Source organism: Coenobita brevimanus, chromosome 18, assembly GCF_032717465.1.
Source record: "Coenobita brevimanus isolate Jiangsu-jjx chromosome 18, ASM3271746v2, whole genome shotgun sequence".
Classification (NCBI taxonomy): domain Eukaryota; kingdom Metazoa; phylum Arthropoda; class Malacostraca; order Decapoda; family Coenobitidae; genus Coenobita; species Coenobita brevimanus.
The window spans coordinates 25,065,138-25,079,422 of record NC_136971.1 but is presented as its reverse complement, the minus strand read 5'-3'; positions in this window follow the sequence as shown (position 1 = coordinate 25,079,422).

The following is a 14,285-nucleotide window of genomic DNA, read 5'->3' as shown; positions in this document are numbered from 1 at the left end:
GCAGATATCCACAGTTTCATCGAGGGGGATATTTGTGAATAGGGATTTTACATCAAATGAAGCCATGAAACAATCGTTAAATTTAAGTTCACAAATTCCTTTAGCAAAAGAAAAAGAATCTTTCACAGTGTAATCATTAAAAGTTATCGGAGACAGTAATGGAAAAAGATACTTAGCAAGATTATAATTAACAGTGTTTAGGGCAGATAGAATAGGACGAAGTGGGCAGTCCTCCTTATGAACCTTAGGCAAACCATACAAGACACCTGGTTTCGAACCTGATACAAATAATTCCGATTAAGTAGTTTCCTCAATTGCATGTTAAGATTTCAAGTTTCTAAGAAAACTGTTAATTTTATCTTCACTCCTCAATATAAACTGAAATATATCCCCAGTCACCCTACAAAATTTTGAAGAATCACTAAGTATATCAAGCATCTTAGAGTTATATTCTGTCCCATTCATTAACACTACTCCATTACCATTGTCAGGTCTTAAAATGATTAAAGAGTTGTAAGATTTCAAATCCTTGAGGGCAGCATACTCTTCCTTTGTGAAAGAACTCCGAGCTTTATGATTATAAAAACTAGAAAAAGCCAGATGCTTTAAACTACTTTTAAAATAATCAAAGGTTCTACCCTTGTTGGGAAAAAAGGCATGGTTTGACAAGATTTTAAAAAGCTTCTCAAAAGGGAGAAAGTGGGATAAAAAACTACTCTTCCTGGGGGGAAAGAAAACTTCAACCCCCTAGATAAAAGGGACTTTTCCACACTGCAGAGACTTCTCGACGAAAAATTATAAATTACTCTGTCGGGAGATATACCTTGGGGATCTACAAAACCAGTTTTCTTTATTTTTTTTTTTTTTTGGTGTATAAATTTAGTTCTAGCAAGGGAATTTACGTTAGTGCGTTCAATTAAGCTGGTCAGATGTACATAATCAATATATGAAACTGCAGATTTTAATTTAACCAAAGACTCATCCAAACGTAGTTTTAAGGAATTTACATGTTTACTTTTAGTTTTAATTTCACTGGTAAGAAGTTTACGTTGGCAATTTTTATACAGCCGAGTAGACTAAAGGTATCTACTATGAGTTTTAAAGTTCAAAACTCATAGTAGATACCTTCAGTCTGCTCGGCTGTATAAAAATTGCCAACGTAAACTTCTTACCAGTGAAATTAAAACTAAAAGTAAACATGTAAATTCCTTAAAACTACGTTTGGATGAGTCTTTGGTTAAATTAAAATCTGCAGTTTCATATGTTCATTATGTACATCTGACTAGCTTAATTGAACGCACTAACGTAAATTCCCTTGCTAGAACTATATTTATACACCAAAAAAAAATAAAGAAAACTGGTTTTGTAGATCCCCAAGGTATATCTCCCGACAGAGTAATTTATAATTTTTCGTCGAGAAGTCTCTGCAGTGTGGAAAAGTCCCTTTTATCTAGGGGGTTGAAGTTTTCTTTCCCCCCAGGAAGAGTAGTTTTTTTATCCCACTTTCTCCCTTTTGAGAAGCTTTTTAAAATCTTGTCAAACCATGCCTCTTTTCCCAACAAGGGTAGAACCTTTGATTATTTTAAAAGTAGTTTAAAGCATCTGGCTTTTTCTAGTTTTTATAATCATAAAGCTCGGAGTTCTTTCACAAAGGAAGAGTATGCTGCCCTCAAGGATTTGAAATCTTACAACTCTTTAATCATTTTAAGACCTGACAATGGTAATGGAGTAGTGTTAATGAATGGGACAGACTATAACTCTAAGATGCTTGATATACTTAGTGATTCTTCAAAATTTTGTAGGGTGACTGGGGATATATTTCAGTTTATATTGAGGAGTGAAGATAAAATTAACAGTTTTCTTAGAAACTTGAAATCTTAACATGCAATTGAGGAAACTACTTAATCGGAATTATTTGTATCAGGTTCGAAACCAGGTGTCTTGTATGGTTTGCCTAAGGTTCATAAGGAGGACTGCCCACTTCGTCCTATTCTATCTGCCCTAAACACTGTTAATTATAATCTTGCTAAGTATCTTGTTCCATTGCTGTCTCCGATAACTTTTAATGATTACACTGTGAAAGATTCTTTTTCTTTTGCTAAAGGAATTTGTGAACTTAAATTTAACGATTGTTTCATGGCTTCATTTGATGTAAAATCCCTATTCACAAATATCCCCCTTGATGAAACTGTGGATATCTGCCGTGATAATTTGTTTAATGAAACTAACAACATTGGAGGGTTAAATAAAGACCATTTTCATAGACTGCTCTCATTGTCAGTGCAAGACCGTTACTTTACTTTTAATGGTTCTTACTTTAAACAAGTCGACGGAGTGGCTATGGGAAATCCTCTTGGACCCAGCCTTGCTAATGCTTTTTTAGCTTATCACGAATCAATATGGTTAAAGGATTGTCCCACCCATTTTAAGCCACTTTATTTCAAACGCTACGTGGATGACACGTTTGCCATTTTTAGTCCCCGTCTCATGTGCCCTTGTTTTGGGATTATTTAAATTCTACACATAAAAATATACAGTTTACCTGTGAAACGGAGCAAAATAATAAACTCCCCTTTTTAGATATTTGCATGGAGAGAACAGAAGGAACTTTTACAACGTCAGTATACAGGAAACCTACATATACAGGATTAACTACTAAATTTAACTCAAACGTTCCCCTCCAATATAAACGTAATTTAATTCTAACTCTGGTGACTAGGGCCTATAATTTATGCTCCTCATATTTTTCTCTACATAATGAGCTGCAGTTTCTGAGGAAAACCCTGTACCACAATGGATTCCCAACTAAATTTGTAGATAAGTATGTTGGAATACAGCTAACAAAATTAAGAACCAATACTTTGAAAAAAATTCACACGGTTGAGAAAGCTAAAGTTCATTTTTCAATACAGTATTTAGGTCCTAAATCAAATTTTTTACGTAACAGGATAATCAAACTAATTCACAACTTTTATCCGCAGATATCGTTGAGGGTGGTGTTTAAATCTCCCCAAATTCTGTCTCAGTGTTTCATGTTTAAAGACCGTGTCCCGGATGCCCTGCAGTCCTCGGTGGTGTATGGATTTCAGTGTGGTTGCTGTAATGCATCCTATATTGGTCAAACTAAGCGCCATCTAGCTACCAGGATTGCCGAGCATCAGGGAAGGTCTCATAGGACAGGACTCTCAATCTCGAAACCATCATTTTCTGCAATTCGAAATCATTCAGATTCGGAAAGTCACCCTATAAATAACCAGAACTTTCGAATTTTGTTCACTGCACGAGATGACTTGACTTGGACTTTGATGGATGGTTGCGGAGAGGACGGACGTGTGCTGAACTCTCCTCCAGATACTAGGGCTGCCCCACCGGCAATAGTTTTGCACTTTCCGTGAATAAAGTTAGGTTAGCTAGCGTTCACATTCCTCCCTACCCTTATTAAAGATATAGTAGGTCTCTGTATCTGTTTACTGAGATTGCCTTTGCTTTCTCGCCTCTGGAGTGTACCCCCCACTGATCGCTCTGGGGTGTGAGTTATACACAGGCGCATCCTCCCGAGAGTGGTTTGAGAGGGTAATCTCAGCCTAGGTGGGTCTTCCCCAGGTACCTTGTCCCTTGCTTGCTTTTCTCCTTCTTCCCACTTCCCCCGTGAGGGGAAGTGGTTCCTATGACGGACGCCCCTGCTGCCTCCCCCGCTTCAGGGGGAGGTGGTCCTGACGAATGTAGGAACGACCGGACTGACAACCCCCAGACTGACGGACGCCAAACTCGTGCCCCACTTGACGTTCCTGTTGACCATGCCACGTTCGTCATTATCCATGCTCTAGGTTCGACTCCCCTGTCCAGTCTCAATCCCTTCCTTATCAAGAAGGTGACTGACCACTGTGCGGGAGAAGTCGAACAAGTGAAAAAACTTGCTAACGGAGATCTCCTGGTAAAAACTGTTAACTCGTCACAGGTGAGAGATTTGCTGAAACTGCGTAAATTCCACTGTTACGATGTCGAAGCCAAAATCCCAGTCTCCATGAATTCTTGCAAGGGTGTTGTCACTTGCAGGGATCTCATGGTGATGAGCGAGGACGAAATCGTACAAGAATTGGCACAGCAAGATGTAATTGAAACTAAATTCATAACTCGTTACTCGGAAGGCATAAGGATGAAGACAGCAACTATTATCTTGACATTTGCCAAATTTCTCTTCCTAGTCAAGTCAAAGTTGGTTATGAAATCATTCACGTTCGACCATACATCCCTAACCCTTTCCGTTGCTTGAAATGCCAGTTGTATGGGCATGGTTCTAAGACTTGTCGGGCTTCCCAGCCAGTGTGTGGCAGGTGTGCAAGCCAAGGTCATGAGGCGGAACATTGCACATCTGAGACGGTCTGTTGCTTTCACTGCAAGGGCGCTCACTCCACTTCCTCTAGGGATTGTCCCAAGTGGAAGGAGGAGAAGGAGGTCTGCACAGTGAAGGCAACTGAGGGCATTTCCTACTACGAAGCTAGGAAAAAGGTGAAGGAGTTGCATGCAACTCCCACGCCGAATAGGTCCTATGCTTCGGCGGTAATGTCCCGTCCTGTGATGTGCTCTGTAGAGACCCAGACTGACCCTGTCTTTCTCCCTATTGCCACTCACAGTACACCTCCATCTCGACCTCCTGTCCGTTCCAACTCTCTCACTGACATCCCTAAGGCATCAACTTATTCTCAGGCTGCTGCTGCCTCTCCATCAGTACGGCCTAAAGCGAAGCCTGATAAGCCTACTAAGAATAACATGACCACCCTCACGAAACAGTCACGTCCTCATGTCCTTCCGGTTCCTACTCCAGCGAGGGAGAGAAAGGTTAGCTCTTCCTCGCGGGAGGCTGGGAACCTAGTTATTGATGAAAATATGGAGGTTTCCGTGAACAAGCACCGGGATAGGTCCCCTGGTAGTCGCTCGCCTACTGGCGGGCGACAAAAAAAGACGAAGCACACTGGCCCCCAAAGAAAATCTTAAACCGTCGCTTTCACTGTATTACAGTGGAATTGTAGAGGTGTCGGGAATAAGTTACCAAATATAGCAATTTTGCTGTCAATACACAGGCCAGACGTTGTTTGTTTACAGGAGAAGCGCCTGGAGGATCACCCTGATCCTCCACAGTTCAAACACTACCACTCGTATAGAAGATATGAAGGTCATGGAGTTGCCATATACACACACAAATCACACCCACAAACGGAAGTGATTCTAAATTCTACTCTGGAAGTGGTCGCGTGCAGAGTAAAATTTAATACCACGTATCTGTCTATTTGCTCTCTCTACTGTCCTCCACATGGCCCCATTGATAGTGATGCTTTAAATTCATTAGTTGAACATCTACCTGGGAATAAGTTAGTGTTGGGTGACTTTAACGCCCATCACTATCAATGGGGTAGCTTGAAGATCGATGGTCGTGGGGAGCAAGTAGCCGACCTAATATTACAGTCCAACCTCTGTCTTCTGAACGATGGTAGAGCGACTCGTGTAGATGATCGTACTGGTAACTTTTCGGCCATTGACTTATCTTTGGCCTCCCCTGGTATACATCAAGATCTCTTGTGGGACCCTTACGACGTCTCCTTGGGAAGTGATCATTTACCCATCTGTCTTTCTTATGCACGCGACATCATTTCGGACCCTCCACCTCCAAAATTTAACTATAAGAAAGCAGATTGGGGATCCTTCTCAATGATCGCCAATTTAGATATATCTGGGGAGACCATAGATGTTAAGGTCGAAAATATAACTACTTCCATATTACATGCAGCTGAGGCTGCTATTCCCAAGACTTCTACAGTTCAGGCGAAGCATAGAGCACATTGGTGGATGCCGGATTGCCGACAAGCATTAAGAAAACGCAATAGGAGATACAGGATTTTTGATAGGCCACTGAGGAAAATTTCATTGCATACAAACAGGCACGGGCTGAGGCAAGGAGAATAATAAGAAGGGCTAAACGTGACTCCTGGCGGTCCTTTGTGTCCACGGTGACTCGTACAACACCATTACATAAAGTCTGGTCTACTATAAGATTATTAAATAATAAACGCCCATACTTCCCTGTCACGACCTCGCAGGTGAATAACACCACCTATGACGAGCCCGTGGATGTTGCTAACATCCTCACCAAGAGATTTTCTCATGTAAGTAGCTCAGCCAATTATGACCCGCGTTTTCAACATCATAAACGCACGGCTGAGCTACAGATATTAGACTTTGCCACAGAAGACGTAGACTCCCCATATGACCAAGAGTTTACGCTAGATGAACTACTCCTTGCCCTTAAATCCTGTAAAGACACCAGCCCTGGACCAGACACCATCACGTACGGTATGATCCAGCATCTTAATCAGGACAACCTGATTAAGATATTAGCATTGTACAATGAGATTTGGGCGTCTCGAACGTTACCAAACTCATGGCACTTTGCGCACGTCATACCAATACCCAAAGAGGCTGGCCGTCTTATGAATCCCACTTCATTTCGTCCTATTGTGTTGACTTCTTGTCTATGTAAGGTCATGGAATGTATGGTTAACAATAGGCTTCTTTTTGTTTTAGAGTCGAAGAATTTGTTAAATGATCAACAATGTGGCTTCCGTAAATACAGAAGTTCACTAGATCATTTAATGAATTTGGAGCATTGTATTGCAGAGGCATTTGCCAATAAAGAATTCATGATAGGGGTGTTCTTGGACATTCATAAAGCCTATGACATGACATGACGACACGGTATACTAATGAAGCTCTATGCTTATGGTTTAAGAGGAAATTTGCCTATTTTTATTTCAAATTTCTTAAGGGACAGAACTTTCCCTGTCAAATTACCCCGTAACGTAACATCGGATATATTTATCCAGGAAAACGGGGTGCCACAGGGAAGTGTGCTTAGTCCTACTTTATTTAGTATTATGATCAATGATATTCTGTCATCAGCTCCCATCCCGAGGAATCTTAAATACTCACTCTACGCTGACGATTGTGCAATATGGCACTCTTCCCGTAATGCACAATTTTCGGCTGGGCGGATTCAAGCAGCCCTTGACTCCGTCCACCAATGGGCCTTGCTGTGGGGATTTAAGTTTTCCGTATGTAAGTGTGCCGCTATAGTTTTCACTAATCGTAACGTACCTAATTTGTGCTTAACTTTGGATAATCAGGCGGTACCTTTTCAAAATTCTGTAAAATTTTTAGAAATACATTTTGATCGTAGAATGAATTTTAAACTTCACGTTAATACTTTGCTTGCTCGTTGTGATAAACCGTTAAATGTCCTCAAGTACCTAGCGGGTACTACCTGGGGTGCCGACAGAAAATCTTTATTAATGGTGTATAAGTCCCTTATTCGATCAAAGCTAGACTATGGCGCACAGGTGTATGGCTCGGCATCTGATGCCACGCTGAAAGGATTGGATGTGTTACAGAATAAATGCTTGCGAATGTGTCTTGGAGCTGTACGGTGTACCCGTGTGGCTCGTATGGAAGTGGAGGCGAATGTGCCTCCCCTCCGTATTCGCCGTGACCACCTGGCCTTGTCCTACGGCATAAGGACATTAAGAAAAAGTAATATCGGCAATGTGGCCTGTACCCCCCTGCGTCAATACCACCACCTTCTGCGGGGGGTGCGTCGGCCACTTGCCACTCGCCTCCACTTACTGACTCAGGAGCTTGATGTGGACCCCAGTGACTATGACAAGTTGGTGCTTAAAAATATAGCACCTTGGGAGCCACCCGGCTTTACAGTCGATGTTACATGGCTCCCAGCACCAAAGGCCAAGGCGCCGGAGGCGGAGGTCCACCACTTGTTTCGTAACATCATTGTTCGTCACTTGGGGTCCCATCAATTGTACACCGACGGCTCCAAGTCGAGTGAATGTGTGGGTGCAAGTGTGTGGTCGACTGAATGTGCCCTCAGGTATCGGTTGCCGACTCATACATCTGTGTTTACTTCAGAACTTTTTGCTATTGACAAAGCCATAGACTATGCTCTCAATTCTAGACATGACTCATTTGTCATATTTTCAGATTCAAAATCAGCCCTTCAGGCAATTGCATCTTGCACTACGGACTCTCATGAGATCCAGGGCCGCATCGTTAATAAGTTGCATTCATGCAACAAGGCATTCACGCTGATCTGGGTGCCTGGTCATTGTCGTATCTACGGCAATGAGCAGGCTGACTTACTTGCAAAGTCGGCTGTGGAGCTCGAGGAGACTTGGGACGTTCCTCGTGATCTACGGTCGAGTCTATCTCTCGGAAAGAAATCAATAAATCTTCTGTGGCAAGGTCAGTGGACCAGACTAAATATTCCAACTTGTAAGCCGTACCTGGGCGACTGGGACACTGCCAACCGTCCCAGTCGCCTTGAAGAAAAAGTGTTGGCACGGCTACGGCTGAATGCCACCGTTTTAACCCACATAAAACCATATATGGAAAGACGCTTCCCACCGCACTGTGACATCTGTAATGCGGTGTTATCTATCAGTCATATCATCCTGCGCTGTCGGCGATTTATTCGTGAACGCGCTTCACTTATGAATTACTGCGGCGCAGTAGACGTCCCCTTCACCCTTTCCACCATCCTGGGTGATGGGGACATTGTTATGACTGATAAATTGATGGCTTTCTTGAGAGAGACCGGACTGATCAGAGTGATGTGACTTTTTTACTGTGTGGTTATGGTTTTTATGAACAGTAAATATGTATATATTGTAATATTAATTAGGGTTGACAGTTGACATATTTTAAGTAGTTCCTCCTCCCACCGATCTATTTCTAATATAGATGTCCCCTACATTAAGCCAAGTTCCTTGCCTGACAGTCACCAGCTGATGAGTGCAAGTGTGCAATATAGGAAGGTATTGGGCACTTGCAGTCGATGGTAGTCTGCTGGGCGAGGTTCTTCAATTTTTGTATAAATTATGTAAATACATTATATTATCTTGCTTAAGTTATTCTAATTAGGGACGACAGCTGACGTATATGGAAATGTTCCTGACTCGTCTGGTTCCCTTTCATATATTGATGTCCCCTATATTAGGTTGTGCCTCGACTGACAGTCATCAGGTGATGAGTGCAGGTATGTAATGTAGAAAAGCATTACATATCTGCAGTCGATGGTGTTCTCTTGGTTGAGGCTTTTTGAATATTAGTGTAGGCCTAGTTATTTGTCTCTTAGGATTTAGTATAGGTTAGCGATTTGTCTGTTAGGTGGTTAGTTTTAGGGTCTTTAAATTAGGTATTTTGTTTACAAGTAATATAAGGTTAAAAATATAAAAAATAAATAAAAATAATAAAAATAAAACTACAAAAAAATAATAAAATAAAAATTATTATATATATATGTACGTGTGCATGAAAGTGTGTATGTTCATATGCATGGATGTGTGTATGTATGTATGTATGTATATATATATGTTTGTATATATATGTATATATGTGTCAATATATATACATATATATATATTTGCCTTAATGACCAGAGGCTTCGGCCTCAATGGTCGATAGGCAAAAAAAAAAAAAAAAAAAAAAAAAAAATTGTTCACTGCACGAGATGACTTGACTTGGACTTTGATGGATGGTTGCGGAGAGGACGGACGTGTGCTGAACTCTCCTCCAGATACTAGGGCTGCCCCACCGGCAATAGTTTTGCACTTTCCGTGAATAAAGTTAGGTTAGCTAGCGTTCACATTCCTCCCTACCCTTATTAGAGATATAGTAGGTCTCTGTATCTGTTTACTGAGATTGCCTTTGCTTTCTCGCCTCTGGAGTGTACCCCCCACTGATCGCTCTGGGGTGTGAGTTATACACAGGCGCATCCTCCCGAGAGTGGTTTGAGAGGGTAATCTCAGCCTAGGTGGGTCTTCCCCAGGTACCTTGTCCCTTGCTTGCTTTTCTCCTTCTTCCCACTTCCCCCGTGAGGGGGAAGTGGTTCCTATGACGGACGCCCCTGCTGCCTCCCCCCGCTTCAGGGGGGGAGGTGGTCCTGACGAATGTAGGAACGACCGGACTGACAACCCCCAGACTGACGGACGCCAAACTCGTGCCCCACTTGACGTTCCTGTTGACCATGCCACGTTCGTCATTATCCATGCTCTAGGTTCGACTCCCCTGTCCAGTCTCAATCCCTTCCTTATCAAGAAGGTGACTGACCACTGTGCGGGAGAAGTCGAACAAGTGAAAAAACTTGCTAACGGAGATCTCCTGGTAAAAACTGTTAACTCGTCACAGGTGAGAGATTTGCTGAAACTGCGTAAATTCCACTGTTACGATGTCGAAGCCAAAATCCCAGTCTCCATGAATTCTTGCAAGGGTGTTGTCACTTGCAGGGATCTCATGGTGATGAGCGAGGACGAAATCGTACAAGAATTGGCGCAGCAAGATGTAATTGAAACTAAATTCATAACTCGTTACTCGGAAGGCATAAGGATGAAGACAGCAACTATTATCTTGACATTTGCCAAATTTCTCTTCCTAGTCAAGTCAAAGTTGGTTATGAAATCATTCACGTTCGACCATACATCCCTAACCCTTTCCGTTGCTTGAAATGCCAGTTGTATGGGCATGGTTCTAAGACTTGTCGGGCTTCCCAGCCAGTGTGTGGCAGGTGTGCAAGCCAAGGTCATGAGGCGGAACATTGCACATCTGAGATGGTCTGTTGCTTTCACTGCAAGGGCGCTCACTCCACTTCCTCTAGGGATTGTCCCAAGTGGAAGGAGGAGAAGGAGGTCTGCACAGTGAAGGCAACTGAGGGCATTTCCTACTACGAAGCTAGGAAAAAGGTGAAGGAGTTGCATGCAACTCCCACGCCGAATAGGTCCTATGCTTCGGCGGTAATGTCCCGTCCTGTGATGTGCTCTGTAGAGACCCAGACTGACCCTGTCTTTCTCCCTATTGCCACTCACAGTACACCTCCATCTCGACCTCCTGTCCGTTCCAACTCTCTCACTGACATCCCTAAGGCATCAACTTACTCTCAGGCTGCTGCTGCCTCTCCATCAGTACGGCCTAAAGCGAAGCCTGATAAGCCTACTAAGAATAACATGACCACCCTCACGAAACAGTCACGTCCTCATGTCCTTCCGGTTCCTACTCCAGCGAGGGAGAGAAAGGTTAGCTCTTCCTCGGGGGAGGCTGGGAACCTAGTTATTGATGAAAATATGGAGGTTTCCGTGAACAAGCACCGGGATAGGTCCCCTGGTAGTCGCTCGCCTACTGGCGGGCGACAAAAAAAGACGAAGCACACTGGCCCCCAAAGAAAATCTTAAACCGTCGCTTTCACTGTATTACAGTGGAATTGTAGAGGTGTCGGGAATAAGTTACCAAATATAGCAATCTTGCTGTCAATACACAGGCCAGACGTTGTTTGTTTACAGGAGAAGCGCCTGGAGGATCACCCTGATCCTCAACAGTTCAAACACTACCACTCGTATAGAAGATATGAAGGTCACGGAGTTGCCATATACACACACAAATCACACCCACAAACGGAAGTGATTCTAAATTCTACTCTGGAAGTGGTCGCGTGCAGAGTAAAATTTAATACCACGTATCTGTCTATTTGCTCTCTCTACTGTCCTCCACATGGCCCCATTGATAGTGATGCTTTAAATTCATTAGTTGAACATCTACCTGGGAATAAGTTAGTGTTGGGTGACTTTAACGCCCATCACTATCAATGGGGTAGCTTGAAGATCGATGGTCGTGGGGAGCAAGTAGCCGACCTAATATTACAGTCCAACCTCTGTCTTCTGAACGATGGTAGAGCGACTCGTGTAGATGATCGTACTGGTAACTTTTCGGCCATTGACTTATCTTTGGCCTCCCCTGGTATACATCAAGATCTCTTGTGGGACCCTTACGACGTCTCCTTCGGAAGTGATCATTTACCCATCTGTCTTTCTTATGCACGCGACATCATTTCGGACCCTCCACCTCCAAAATTTAACTATAAGAAAGCAGATTGGGGATCCTTCTCAATGATCGCCAATTTAGATATATCTGGGGAGACCATAGATGTTAAGGTCGAAAATATAACTACTTCCATATTACATGCAGCTGAGGCTGCTATTCCCAAGACTTCTACAGTTCAGGCGAAGCATAGAGCACATTGGTGGACGCCGGATTGCCGACAAGCATTAAGAAAACGCAATAGGAGATACAGGATTTTTGATAGGCCACTGAGGAAAATTTCATTGCATACAAACAGGCACGGGCTGAGGCAAGGAGAATAATAAGAAGGGCTAAACGTGACTCCTGGCGGTCCTTTGTGTCCACGGTGACTCGTACAACACCATTACATAAAGTCTGGTCTACTATAAGATTATTAAATAATAAACGCCCATACTTCCCTGTCACGACCTCGCAGGTGAATAACACCACCTATGACGAGCCCGTGGATGTTGCTAACATCCTCACCAAGAGATTTTCTCATGTAAGTAGCTCAGCCAATTATGACCCGCGTTTTCAACATCATAAACGCACGGCTGAGCTACAGATATTAGACTTTGCCACAGAAGACGTAGACTCCCCATATGACCAAGAGTTTACGCTAGATGAACTACTCCTTGCCCTTAAATCCTGTAAAGACACCAGCCCTGGACCAGACACCATCACGTACGGTATGATCCAGCATCTTAATCAGGACAACCTGATTAAGATATTAGCATTGTACAATGAGATTTGGGCGTCTCGAACGTTACCAAACTCATGGCACTTTGCGCACGTCATACCAATACCCAAAGAGGCTGGCCGTCTTATGAATCCCACTTCATTTCGTCCTATTGTGTTGACTTCTTGTCTATGTAAGGTCATGGAATGTATGGTTAACAATAGGCTTCTTTTTGTTTTAGAGTCGAAGAATTTGTTAAATGATCAACAATGTGGCTTCCGTAAATACAGAAGTTCACTAGATCATTTAATGAATTTGGAGCATTGTATTGCAGAGGCATTTGCCAATAAAGAATTCATGATAGGGGTGTTCTTGGACATTCATAAAGCCTATGACATGACATGACGACACGGTATACTAATGAAGCTCTATGCTTATGGTTTAAGAGGAAATTTGCCTATTTTTATTTCAAATTTCTTAAGGGACAGAACTTTCCCTGTCAAATTACCCCGTAACGTAACATCGGATATATTTATCCAGGAAAACGGGGTGCCACAGGGAAGTGTGCTTAGTCCTACTTTATTTAGTATTATGATCAATGATATTCTGTCATCAGCTCCCATCCCGAGGAATCTTAAATACTCACTCTACGCTGACGATTGTGCAATATGGCACTCTTCCCGTAATGCACAATTTTCGGCTGGGTGGATTCAAGCAGCCCTTGACTCCGTCCACCAATGGGCCTTGCAGTGGGGATTTAAGTTTTCCGTATGTAAGTGTGCCGCTATAGTTTTCACTAATCGTAACGTACCTAATTTGTGCTTAACTTTGGATAATCAGGCGGTACCTTTTCAAAATTCTGTAAAATTTTTAGAAATACATTTTGATCGTAGAATGAATTTTAAACTTCACGTTAATACTTTGCTTGCTCGTTGTGATAAACCGTTAAATGTCCTCAAGTACCTAGCGGGTACTACCTGGGGTGCCGACAGAAAATCTTTATTAATGGTGTATAAGTCCCTTATTCGATCAAAGCTAGACTATGGCGCAAAGGTGTATGGCTCGGCATCTGATGCCACGCTGAAAGGATTGGATGTGTTACAGAATAAATGCTTGCGAATGTGTCTTGGAGCTGTACGGTGTACCCGTGTGGCTCGTATGGAAGTGGAGGCGAATGTGCCTCCCCTCCGTATTCGCCGTGACCACCTGGCCTTGTCCTACGGCATAAGGACATTAAGGAAAAGTAATATCGGCAATGTGGCCTGTACCCCCCTGCGTCAATACCACCACCTTCTGCGGGGGGTGCGTCGGCCACTTGCCACTCGCCTCCACTTACTGACTCAGGAGCTTGATGTGGACCCCAGTGACTATGACAAGTTGGTGCTTAAAAATATAGCGCCTTGGGAGCCACCCGGCTTTACAGTCGATGTTACATGGCTCCCAGCACCAAAGGCCAAGGCGCCGGAGGCGGAGGTCCACCACTTGTTTCGTAACATCATTGTTCGTCACTTGGGGTCCCATCAATTGTACACCGACGGCTCCAAGTCGAGTGAATGTGTGGGTGCAAGTGTGTGGTCGACTGAATGTGCCCTCAGGTATCGGTTGCCGACTCATACATCTGTGTTTACTTCAGAACTTTTGCTATTGACAAAGCCAT